The sequence below is a fragment of the Callorhinus ursinus genome, unplaced genomic scaffold, assembly GCF_003265705.2.
Source record: "Callorhinus ursinus isolate GAN/ISIS: 27379988/994484 unplaced genomic scaffold, GSC_fseal_2.0 scaffold135, whole genome shotgun sequence".
Classification (NCBI taxonomy): Eukaryota; Metazoa; Chordata; class Mammalia; order Carnivora; family Otariidae; genus Callorhinus; species Callorhinus ursinus.
Window position 1 is genome coordinate 160,544 of NW_027397197.1, and position 12,828 is coordinate 173,371.

Genomic DNA, 12,828 nt, shown 5'->3' on the forward strand with positions numbered 1-12,828 from the left:
TAATTGGAGAACCCCAGGATGTGAAAAACAGCCCTGGGAGTTAGCTCCCCTAAGCTTCTATTATGAGAAGGAGGTAATGAACTCTTTTATAAAAGCCTCCTTTACCTGTGAAAGTAAAAGCTTTGGGCATAGAGCCATTTTTATTCAAATTCATATCTATTTCTAGAAGTGTTTGCCAGACAGGGTATCTTCCAGGCTGATGTATTAAAATGACAAAGAGCCTGAAGTTCTTATTAGAGTTGAAGTATCAAATATGCCCAGATCTGGCTGTGAGATGTTAGTTCACCATACTTGAATACATACATTAACTCACTGGCAAAACCACATCTAAGCCCAGCGTTGTAAAGGTTTCTGAATTCTGAAGTTTGAAGTCAGGGCTGGGGGAAATCAAACCTACAACTGTTCTTTTTCTTTGTCTTTCAATCCTGACCATCCTGTGCACTTCCACAGAGAAAAAGGGAAAAGAGGGAAAGGAAAGGCCAACAAAGCAAGAGGTCATTTTGGAACAGTTCCAACAACTCAGAAATGGATTAAATTATTAAAGTGATGAACGTGTTCCAGAAAAAGACATCCAAAATACAACATCAGTAATCATAAGGACAGTCTGCTTTACTCCACCATTCACACAAAGCATGACTATTTTTGATACTGAGACTGCAGAGAAATGCCTCCACTGAGGCCTTCTGGATAAATGTAGTATAGTGAATGACAACCACAAAAACACACCCAATAGTAAACAGTCACTGTTGCATAAGACCACTTTTTAAAAACACCCCTTAATATAAGTCACTGACATCACAAAACAGAGCAATTCACTAAAAATAATTCCATGGGGACCAATATGAAGCCATTCAAGTATGTTGCTGCCTGTCAGTCTGGCTTAAATCAAGAAATTTTTAGACTCTAAAGTGGAGCAATTCTCAAGGCTTTGCTCTTCTCTATGCTTGTAAGTGGGGTAGAAAATGGAGGCATTTCTGCAAGGAATCCCCATATTCGTATGAACACTGAAGATATCAGTAAAATGAGTGAATGATATATCTTTATGTGTGCGGACAGCAATAAAATACAAACAATTTTAATGTGTTATTGAATATTTATCATTGTTGAAGTGGAGTGATGGATACATGGAATTGGTTGCACCATTCTATACTTTTGTATGTATTTGGAATTTTCTCTTTATTGTTTTAAAGATTTTATTTTTATTATGTATTTGTCAGAGAAAGAGAGAAAGCGAGAGCACAATCAGGGGGAGCGGCAGGCAGAGAAGCAGGCTCCCTGCTAATCAAGGAGTCCAATGCGGCACTTGATTCCAGGACCCTGGGATCATGACTTGGGGCGAAAGCAGATGCTTAACCAGCTGAGCCACCCAAGCATCCCTGTATTTGAAATTTTCTATAACAAAAAGTTTTAAAAGAGCATTACTAAATTAATAGATTTTAAATGTTTTCTCAACCAATGAATACAAAAAGTACAGCTACTATCATGGTGGAGGCCTGAGAAAAGTCTTTACCTTAGAAAGAGATTTTTGGGGTGCCTGGGTGGCGTAGTTAGTTGAGCAACTGGCTCTTGTTTTCGGCTCAGGTTGTGATCCGGGCTCCTGGGATGGAGCCCCATATTGGCTCCATGATCAGCGCTGAGTCTGCTTGTCCCTCTCCCTCCCCCTCTGCTCCTCCCCCCCAAATAAATAAATAAAACCTTTTTAAAAAAAACAAAAAAGAGATTTTCGTACTCAAAATAGTTTGGAAAAACTGCTACACAGTATGTCTCTAATGTGGGATGTGTGTACTGTATGAGCCAGCAACATGATCCATTAGCACTAGTGTTTATATTAATTTTTAATCTTAAAATGAGAAAGAAATTATTTTATTAATAGCTAACATAAAGATCGACTCTGGTGTCATCACTCAGTTTATTTGTCAAGAAATGATGCCTTTTTAAAAGTGCTTTTCAAAGAAATATACCGTGAAGGGAGCATTTTGAAAATAAATATTTGAAAGTTTTCATCATCTTGTGATTTTGATGCTCAGAGCTGTATGTGACACCAATTTACCCAGTTGTAAGGAAAAAAAAATGTAATGGGGTATCTAAAATTGGCCTAAAACATTCTACTCCAATAACTTGAGCTCATTTGTAAAAATATTTTAACAGGCAAGAGCCAATGATTGATGTCAGAGAGATTGGAAATTTAATACCCAAATTTTTTTAAATTTTTTATTGTTATGTTAATCACCATATATTACATCATTTGTTTTTTTCTTTTCCTTTTTTTAAAATTTTTTATTGTTCTGTTAATCACCATATATTACATCATTTGTTTTGGTGTACTGTTCCATGATTAATTGTTTGTTCATAACACCCAGGGCTCCATGCAGAATGTGCCCTCCTTAATACCCATCACCAGGCTAACCCATCCCCCTACCCTCCTCCCCTCTAGAACCCTCAGTTTGTTTTTCAGAGTCCATCATCTCTCATGGTTCCTCTCCCCCTCTGACTTACTCCCCTTCATTCTTCCTCTCCTGCTATCTTCTTCTTTTTCTTTTTTCTTAAAATATGTTGTGTTATTTGTTTCAGAAGTACAGATCTGTGATTCCACAGTCTTGCACAATTCACAGCACTCACCGTAGCACATACCCTCCCCAATGTCTATCACCCAGCCACCCCATCCCTCCCACCCCCAACCACTCCAGTAACACTCAGTTTGTTCCTGAGATTAAGAATTCCTCATATCAGTGAGGTCATATGATACGTCTTTCTCTGATTGACTTATTTCGCTAAGCATAACACCGTCCAGTTCCATCCATGTCGTTGCAAATGGCAAGATCTCATTCCTTTTGATGGCTGCATAATATTCCATTGTGTATATATACCACCTCTTCTTTATCCATTCATCTGTCGATGGACCTCTTGGCTCTTTCCACAGTTTGGCTATTGTGGACATTGCTGCTATAAACATTGGGGTGCACGTACCCCTTCAGGTCCCTACATTTGTATCTTTGGGGTAAATACCCAGTAGTGCAATTGCTGGATCGAATGGTAGCTCTAATTTCAACTGTTTGAGGAACCTCCATACTGTTTTCCAGAGGGGTTGCACCAGCTTGCATTCCCACCAACAGTGTAGGAGGGTTCCCCTTTCTCCACATCCCCGCCAACATATCTCATTCCCTGACGTGTTAATTTTAGCCATTCTGACTGGTATGAGGTGGTATCTCATTGAGGTTTTGACCTGGATTTCCCTGATGCCGAGCGATGTTGAGCACTTTTTCATGTGCCTGTTGGCCATTTGGATGTCTTCTTTGGAAAAATGTCTGTTCATGTCTTCTGCCCATTTCTTGATTGGATTATTTGTTCTTTGGGTGTTGAGTTTGATAAGTTCTTTCTAGATTGTGGATACTAGCCCTTTATCTGATATGTCATTTGCGAATATTTTCTCCCATTCTGTCAGTTGTCTTTTGGTTTTGTGGACTGTTTCTTTTGCTGTGCAAAAGCTTTTTATCTTGATGAAATCCAATAGTTCATTTTTGCCCTGGCTTCCCGTGCCTTTGACGATGTTTCCAGGAAGAAGTTGCTGCGGCTGAGGTCGAAGAGGTTGCTACCTGTGTTCTCCTTTAGGATTTTGATGGACTCCTGTCTCACGTTTAGGTCTTTCAACCATTTGGAGTCTATTTTTGTGTGTGGTGTAAGGAAATGGTCCAGTTTCATTCTTCTGCAGGTGGCTGTCCAATTTTCCCAACACCATTTGTTGAAGAGACTATCTTTTTTCCATTGGACATTCTTTCCTGCTTTGTCAAAGATGAGTTGACCATAGAGTTGAGGGTCCATTTCTGGGCTCTTGATTCTGTTCCATTGATCTATGTGTCTGTTTTTGTGCCAGTACCATACTGTCTTGATGATGACAGCTTTGTAATAGAGCTGGAAGTCCGGAATTGGGATGCCGCCAGCTTTGCTTTTCTTTTTTAATATTCCTCTGGCTATTCGGGGTCTCTTCTGGTTCCATACAAATTTTAGGATTATTTGTTCCATTTCTTTGAAAAAAGTGGATGGGATTTTGATGGGGATTGCATTGAATGTGTAGATTGCTCTAGGTAGCATTGACATCTTCACAATGTTGGTTCTCCCAATCCATGAGCATAGAACATTTTTCCATTTCTTTGTGTCTTCTTCAATTTCTTTCCTGAGTATTTTATAGTTTTCTGAGTACAGATCCTTTGCCTCTTTGGTTAAATTTATTCCTAGGTATCTTATGGTTTTGGGTACAATTGTGAATGGGATCGACTCCTTGATTTGTCTCTCTTCTGTCTTGTTGTTGGTGTATAGGAATGCCACTGATTTCTGCGCATTGATTTTATATCCTGCTACTTGACTGAATTCCTCTATGAGTTCTAGCAGTTTTGGGGTGGAGTCTTTTGGGTTTTCCACATACAGTATCATATCATCTGCAAAGAGTGAGAGTTTGACTTCCTCTTTGGCGATTTGGATGCCTTTGATTTCTTTTTGTTGTCTGATTGCTGTGGCTAGGACTTCTAATACTATGTTGAATAGCAGTGGTGAGAGTGGACATCCCTGCTGCGTTCCTGACCTTAGGGGAAAAGCTCTCAGCTTTTCCCCATTGAGAATGATATTCGCTGTAGGTTTTTTGTAGATGGCTTTTATGATATTGAGGTATGTACCCTCTATCCCTATACTCTGAAGAGTTTTGATCAAGAAAGGATGCTGTACTTTGTCAAATGATTTTTCTGCATCTATTGAGAGGAACATATGATTCTTGTTCTTTCTTTTGTTAATGTATTGTATCACGTTGACTGATTTGCGGATGTTGAACCAGCCTTGCAGCCCAGGGATAAATCCCACTTGGTCGTGGTGAATAATCCTTTTAATGTACTGTTGGACCCTATTGGCTAGTATTTTGGTAGGAATTTTTGCATCCATGTTCATCAAGGATATTGGTCTGTAATTCTCCTTTTTGATGGGGTCTTTGTCTGGTTTTGGGATCAAGGTAATGGTGGCCTCATAAAATGAGTTTGGAAGTTTTCCTTCCATTTCTATTTTTTGGAACAGTTTCAGGAGAATAGGTATTAATTCTTCTTGAAATGTCTGATAGAATTCCCCTGGGAAGCCATCTGGCCCTGGGCTTTTGTTTCTTGGGAGATTTTTGATGACTGCTTCAATTTCCTTAGTGGTTATAGGTCTGTTCAGGTTTTCTATTTCTTCCTGGTTCAATTTTGGTAGTTGATACATCTCTAGGAATGCACCCATTTCTTCCAGGTTATCTAATTTGCTGGCATAGAGTTGCTCATAATATGTTCTTATAATTGTTTGTATTTCTTTGGTGTTGGTTGTGATCTCTCCTCTTTCATTCATGATTTTGTTGATTTGGGTCATTTCTCTTTTCTTTTTGATCAGTCTGGCCAGGGGTTTATCAATCTTGTTAATTCTTTCAAAGAACCAGCTCCTAGTTTCGTTGATCTGTTCTACTGTTCTTTTGGTTTCTAGTTCATTGATTTCTGCTCTGATCTTTATTATTTCTCTTCTCCTGCTGGGTTTAGGCTTTATTTGCTGTTCTTTCTCCAGCTCCTTTAGGTGTAGGGTTAGGTTGTGTATTTGAGACCTTTCTTGTTTCTTGAGAAAGGCTTGTATTGCTATATACTTTCCTCTCAGGACTGCCTTTGCTGTATCCCAAAGATTTTGGACAGTTGTGTTTTCATTTTCATTGGTTTCCATGAATTTTTTTAATTCTTCTTTAATTTCCTGGTTGACCCATTCATTCTTTAGTAGGATGCTCTTTAGCCTCCATGTATTTGAGTTCTTTCCGATTTCCCTCTTGTGACTGAGTTCTAGTTTCAAAGCATTGTGGTCTGAAAATATGCAGGGAATGATCCCAATCTTTTGGTACCGGTTGAGACCTGATTTGTGACCTAGGATGTGATCAATTCTGGAGAATGTTCCATGGGCACTAGAGAAGAATGTGTATTCCGTTGCTTTGGGATGGAATGTTCTGAATATGTCTGTGAAGTCCATTTGGTCCAGTGTGTCATTTAAAGTCTTTATTTCCTTGTTGATCTTTTGCTTAGATGATCTGTCCATTTCAGTCAGGGGGGTGTTAAAGTCCCCCACTATTATTGTATTGTTGTCAATGTGTTTCTTTGCTTTTGTTATTAATTGCCTTATATAATTGGCTGCTCCCATGTTCGGGGCATAGATATTTACAATTGTTAGATCTTCTTGTTGGATAGACCCTTTAAGTAGGATATAGTGTCCTTCCTCATCTCTTATTACAGTCTTTGTTTTAAAATCTAGTTTGTCTGATATAAGGATTGGCACCCCAGCTTTCTTTTGGTGTCCATTAGCATGGTAAATGGTTTTCCACCCCCTCACTTTCAATCTGGGGGTGTCTTTGGGTCTAAAATGAGTCTCTTGCAGACAGCATATTGATGGGTCTTGTTTTTTAATCCAATCTGATAGCCTGTGTCTTTTGATTGGGGCATTGAGCCCATTTACATTCAGGGTAACTATTGAAAGGTATGAATTTAGTGCCATTGTATTGCCTGTAAGGTGACTGTTACTGTATGTTGTCTGTGTTCCTTTCTGATCTTTGCTGCTTTTAGGCTCTCTCTTTGCTTAGAGGACCCCTTTCAATATTTCTTGGAGGGCTGGTTTCGTGTTGCAAATTCCTTTAGTTTTTGTTTGTCCTGGAAGCTTTTTATCTCTCCTTCTATTTTCAATGACAGCCTAGCTGGATATAGTATTCTTGGCTGCATATTTTTCTCACTTAGTGCTCTGAAGATATCTTGCCAGTCCTTTCTGGCCTGCCAGGTCTCTGTGGATAGGTCTGTTGCCAATCTAATATTTTTACCATTGTAGGTTACATATCTCTTCTCCCGAGCTGCTTTCAGGATTTTCTCTTTGTCTCTGAGACTCGTAAGTTTTACTATTAGATGTCGGGGCGTTGACCTATTATTATTGATTTTGAGAGGGGTTCTCGGTGCCTCCTGGATTTTAATGCCTGTTTCCTTCCTCACATTAGGGAAGTTTTCTGCTATAATTTGCTCCAATATACCTTCTGCCCCCCTCTCTCTCTCTTCTTCTTCTTCTGGGATCCCAATTATTCTAATGTTGTTTCGTCTTATCGTATCACTTATCTCTCGAATTCTGCCCTCGTGATCCTGTAGTTGTTTATCTCTCTTTTTCTCAGCCTCTTTATTTTCCATCATTTGGTCTTCTATATCACTGATTCTCTCTTCTGCCTCATTTATCCTAGCAGTTAGTGCCCCCATTTTTTATTGCACCTCATCAATAGCCTTTTTGATTTCGACTTGGTTAGATTTTAGTTCTTTTATTTCTCCAGAAAGGGTTTCTCTAATAACTTCCATGCTTTTTTCAAGCCCAGCTAGTATCTTTAAAGTCATGATTCTGAACTCTAGGTCCGACATCGTACTAATGTCCGTATTGAGTAGGTCCCTGCCTGACGGTACTACCTCTTGTTCTTTTTGCTGAGGTGATTTTTTTCGTCTTGTCATTTTGTCCAGAGGAGACTAGATGAATGAGAGAACAAACTGCTAACAGGTTTACAACGTCCCCAGCAAATATACTGTATACAAATCAAAAAAGACCTGAAACCAGGGGAAAGAAAGGGAAAGAAAGAAAAGAGAAAGAGAAAAAAAAAGAAAAAAGATGAAAACAAAAACAGAACAATACAAAAAAAGCAGAATATGATCAAAATGATCAGGCTAGTGCATAGATCAGTGCCACACACTAGATTTTGGGCGTATTTTGGTCTGTTAGAAAAAAGTGCCTCCTAAAATTTTAAAGGAAGAAAGACATATATGTACAAAATAAGGGTTGATACAATGAAGGGATAGAAGATGACTGTAAAGATGAAAATTATAAAAGATTTTATAAAAGGACTTGATAAGAAGTTGTTTGAAAAAAGAAAGAAGAAGATTTAAGAAAAAAAAAGAAAAAAGGGAGAGAATGTGATCAGGCAGGAGACTAGAACAGAGCCATACACTAGTGATTTAGGGTATATTTTGATGTGTTAGAAGAAACTGTATCTCAAAATTTTAAAGAGAGAACAACTTATATATATATGCCAAAAATAAGGGTAACTACTTTGAAGGGATAAAATATGACTCTAAAAATGAAAAATAAAAAATGTTTTTTTTTAAAAAAGAGATTGATAAGATGTTGGTTGAAAAAGGGAAAAAGAAAAATAAAAAAAAAAACAGTTAACAAAAATTAACTTTGATGAACTAATGAATCATGGTACAAAAAAGCCATGAATTCTATGTGCAGTATTCCCCTAGCGCTGGAGTTCTCCCGTTCTCCTTGATCGGTAAACTTGGTCTTGGCTTGCTGGCTGTTCGTGCTGATCTTTTGGGGGAGGGGCCTGTTGCCGTGGTTTCCAAATGTCTTTGCCGGAGGCTGAATTGCCCCGCCCTTGTCGGTCCGGGCTAAGCAAGCTGCTCGGGTTTGATCTCAGGAGCTTTTGTTCCCTGCAAGCTCTCGGTACAGCTTTGGAGGACCAGGGCAAAAATGGTGGCCTCCCAATCTCCACCCGGAGGAGCTGAGAACTCGGGGCCCCGCTCCTCAGTGCGCCCACAGAGAAAAGCAGTCACTCCCTTGTCCCCGGTCTCCGGCCGCACTCCGTGCTCACCCGGCCTGTGACCGAGCGTTTCTATGTCTGGCGCTCGACCCCGTGTGGAGCCTCCAAACCCAGCATATCTCTGCGGTGCGCTCCCGCGCCGCTCCTCCCCGGGAAGGAAGGGGAGTCTCCCCGGCTCTGCCGCCTGTTGGGTCCCTGCTGGAGGAGCAGTGGCCCGATTGGGCCGCGGATCACAGTTTATGGCAACCCCGAGCTGAGAGCCGGCGCCTCGGCTCCGTCTCTGCAGCCGGCTTCCCCGCTCCGATACCTGGGAGCTCTGGCGCACTCAGGCACCCCCGGTCTTTCTGTGACCCCAAGGGTCCTGAGACCACACTGTCCCGGGATGATTCCACCCTCTGTTTAGTCACTGCAGCGACGTCCCTCAGCGGAGCCGACTTCTAACAGTTCCGATTTTGTGCTCCGCGGCTCTATCACTTGCCAGAAGCGGCCAGCGGAGGCCCCTCCCCCGCCGTCTATCCTCTCGAATATCGCCTCAGATTCACTTCTCCGCACGTCCCAGTAAGTGGTCGCTTCTCTGTTCAGAGAGTTGTTGCTACTCTCCTCTTCGATCTCCTGTTGAGTTCGTAGGTGTTCAGAATGGTTTGATCCCTATTCAGCTGAATTCCTGAGACCAGACGAAATCCAGGTCTCCTACTACTCCGCCATCTTGCTCCCGCCTCAATACCCAAATTTTAACAAAAACCTTTGCCTAACTGCAGAGTGAGACCAAAAAGTTAGTAAGGTGCTTTACTGAGCAGAGCTGATGTCATATTGCAGCCAGTTAGATCTATGAATCTTTGTGAGGTATCGTGTTCAGCTATGACATCCATTGGAGACAAGCATTAGTTTAAAATGAACTCAGTATTCCAAAATGTTAAACCATCATTTCAAAATTAATGTCACATTGTTCTCACTAAAATATTTATCACAATATGTTTCAAGTAAGAGATAAATTTATATATAATCAGTAAAAAACATTTGTTTTAAAATATTATTCATATTTATCCCAGCTCATATTTTTTAAATGTTCTGTTCTACATGCTTTATACTGCATATATTATGAATGTAACATTAATTTTTAAACATAAGTATATTATACATTTTAATGCATTTTTATGTAATTACATACAAAACATCTCAAAAATTTTTTAAAGATTTTATTTATTTATTTGAGAGAGAGAGATATCGAGAGAGAGAATGAGCGGGGGTGGGGAGAGGGAGAAGCAGGCTCCCCGCCGAGCAGGGAGCCTGATGCAGGACTCGATCCCAGGATCCTGGGATCATGACCTGAACCAAAGGCCGATGCTTAACCCACTGAGCCACCCAGACACTCCCAAACCATCTCAAATTTTAATGTGTACACACATCCTCCTGGGATCTTATTAGAGTGCAGCGTCTGATTCAGTAGTTCTAGGGCAGGGCCTGGGATTATGCATTTCTAACGAGCTCCCAAGTGATCATGATGCCCCTTGTCCTCTGACCACACTTTGAGAAGCAAGGTCATGGGGCGGGGTGGGGAGAAGTGTGGGTTCCAACATGTTTTACTAAATGTTTGCCCAATCAAGGATGTCTGGAGATGACTAGGGAATGAATAGCCTACACTCCCTTCAGGTTATCCTCTGAAACCCCTGCTTCTCCCAGTGGAGTTTCTGGTATGGACTGAGCTACAATAACTGAGCTTCTCCTCCCTGACAAACACCTGGATGCAACTCATCTCTGCAGCTTTAGCAGTCAGCTGAAGTGGGATACAATTGACATCCTCAAATTCAAACCAATGTGACCAGTAATGGCACATGCTCCAGCCTGGAGCTGAGGGATGATGGCTGCCTCAGCCTCGGAGGACTGATAGAAGGATTCAGTGAGATAAGATGTCTAAGGTACTGTACTTTGTGGAGAGCTCAATAAAGTGTCACTATTACTGTTGGAGGTATGGCTGCTTGTGGGCTGGGCCAAGATTTTTTTCAGTTTTTCTAGGTCTTTACCACTGAGGCAAATAAGCCGTCAAACCCCCAAATTTAAAAAATTTAAATTTAATTTAATTTAATTCTTAAAAATTTTTTAAAAATTTTAGCATTTTATTTTTTTAAAAGATTTTATTTATTTGACAGAGAGAGAGACAACGAGACAGGGAACACAAGCAGGGTGAGTGGGAGAGGGAGAAGCAGACTTCCCGCTGAGCAGGGAGCCCCGATGCGGGGCTCTATCCCAGGACCCTGGGATCATGACCTGAGCCGAAGGCAGATGCTTAACCGACTGAGCCACCAAGGTGCCCTCCAAAAATTAAAAAATTTTAACCTGGAAGTATTTTAAAGTGGCTGTAACAACCTCAGCTACTAAAAACAAACAACAGCAACACACACACACACACACACACACACACACACACACACACTCAGTAAACACCTGGCTTTGAGAAATGTAATTTACTTGTGTGTCTCCATCCAGATACACTAGTTGCAGAATATATTCTGGGGTACTTGCTCTCTGGAATTATTTACACCAACCACCAAGAAGAAGTTGGAAACATGTACTGAAAATGGTAAATCTGATTTTAGGAAAATTGGTATGGAAGCTTTCTTTCCAGCAATCATTAGCTGAGCCATTTGTTTACTAAATCCACTCCTAGCTTGTGATAATAATATCATCTGCATATAGGAGAATGCTGATGTTTCCATTCACATTTCTTTTTTGTTAACGAGGGCTGATTTAAGATTTTAAATCAAATGAGATTTTGACAAATTCATTTGTGGTACAGCTGAGGTCATGGAAGGGAGCTTTGATTGCAAGAGCCATATTTCCCTTCTTTTTTTTAAGCCACTCTACATGTGATCTCAAGTCATCAAATAGAATTAGAGCCCATCTACAAATTTTCAAATATCAGCTGGTTTGTTTGGTTTTAATATTGTAACCCTCAGAATCCAGCTTTGTGATTTTCCCTTTTCATGTTTGAAAGGTGTACCTCTGAAACAAATTATACATTTTATGTTAAAAAAACAGAAGATAGCAGGAAGGGAAGAATGAAGGGGGGGAAATCGGAGGGGGAGACGAACCATGAGAGACTATGGACTCCGAGAAACAAACCGAGGGTTCTAGAGGGGAGGGGGGTAGGGGGATGGGTTAGCCTGGTGATGGGTATTAAAGAGGGCACATACTGCATGGAGCACTGGGTGTTATATGCAAACAATGAATCATGGAACACTACATCAAAAACTAATGATGTAATGTATGGTGATTAACATAACATAATAATAAAAAATTTTTTAAAAAAACTAATGATGTAATGTATGGTGATTAACATAACATAATACAATAAAATTTTAAAATATCAATTTAAACAAACAAAAAAAAAGAACGGTAGAGTTTCACATAACACGTGGAGTATCCATGAAGTTAGTTCTTGGGATCCCTGAGCTGGCTTACTGTCCATGTTAGTGAGGAGAATGAACTCAAGGCCATTTAACATTTTTCAACCTTAAATATCGTAGCACGTCAGCCGTCTTTCTTTAGATACAGACTTGCATGCCTACGCCTTCTTTTACTTGGCCCTTTGTTTCTAAGGGGACTGTACAAGTCTTTCCCTGATTCTATCTTTTCCACCTTTTCTGTCAAAGGATGGTAGTCTCATTCTTTACCACAAACCCTATTTCCCTCTCTAACCCTTTTGTCTTTAAGCTGGGTTCTATGCGGGCAAAGACTACCCGTTTTATTCACTGCTGTATTACTAGCATCTAACATAATACTTGGCACAGAATTTGTTAAATAGATGTTTGTTGAAGGTTTGAATAAAATGTTAATGTTGTATTTCTTTTGATTATGTCATAATCTGGAAAATACTCAGGTCTTTATCTTATTTTTTCTTCCTTTGGAATGAAGTAGATCGATTCAAGGAGTACCAGAGCAGGAACTTGGAGACACCAAACTTTGGAGGACAACAACAATTATGAAGAGCATGGTTGCTTGTTTCAAAGTGAACAAGGAAAATTTTCCCAGCTTATAGATATTGACTTGAATTCCTCACTTGCTTATTGATGTAGGAAAGGGCCAAGTATTAATTAGTACGAATTTTTCAATGTAATAATGAATATTTCTTACATTTGTCACTGAACTTTTATCAAGCTAACTGTTAATGTCAAAATAGACACATTATCTGTGCTCATGGTAAGGAAATCCAGAAAGAAGTGCCTTGTACC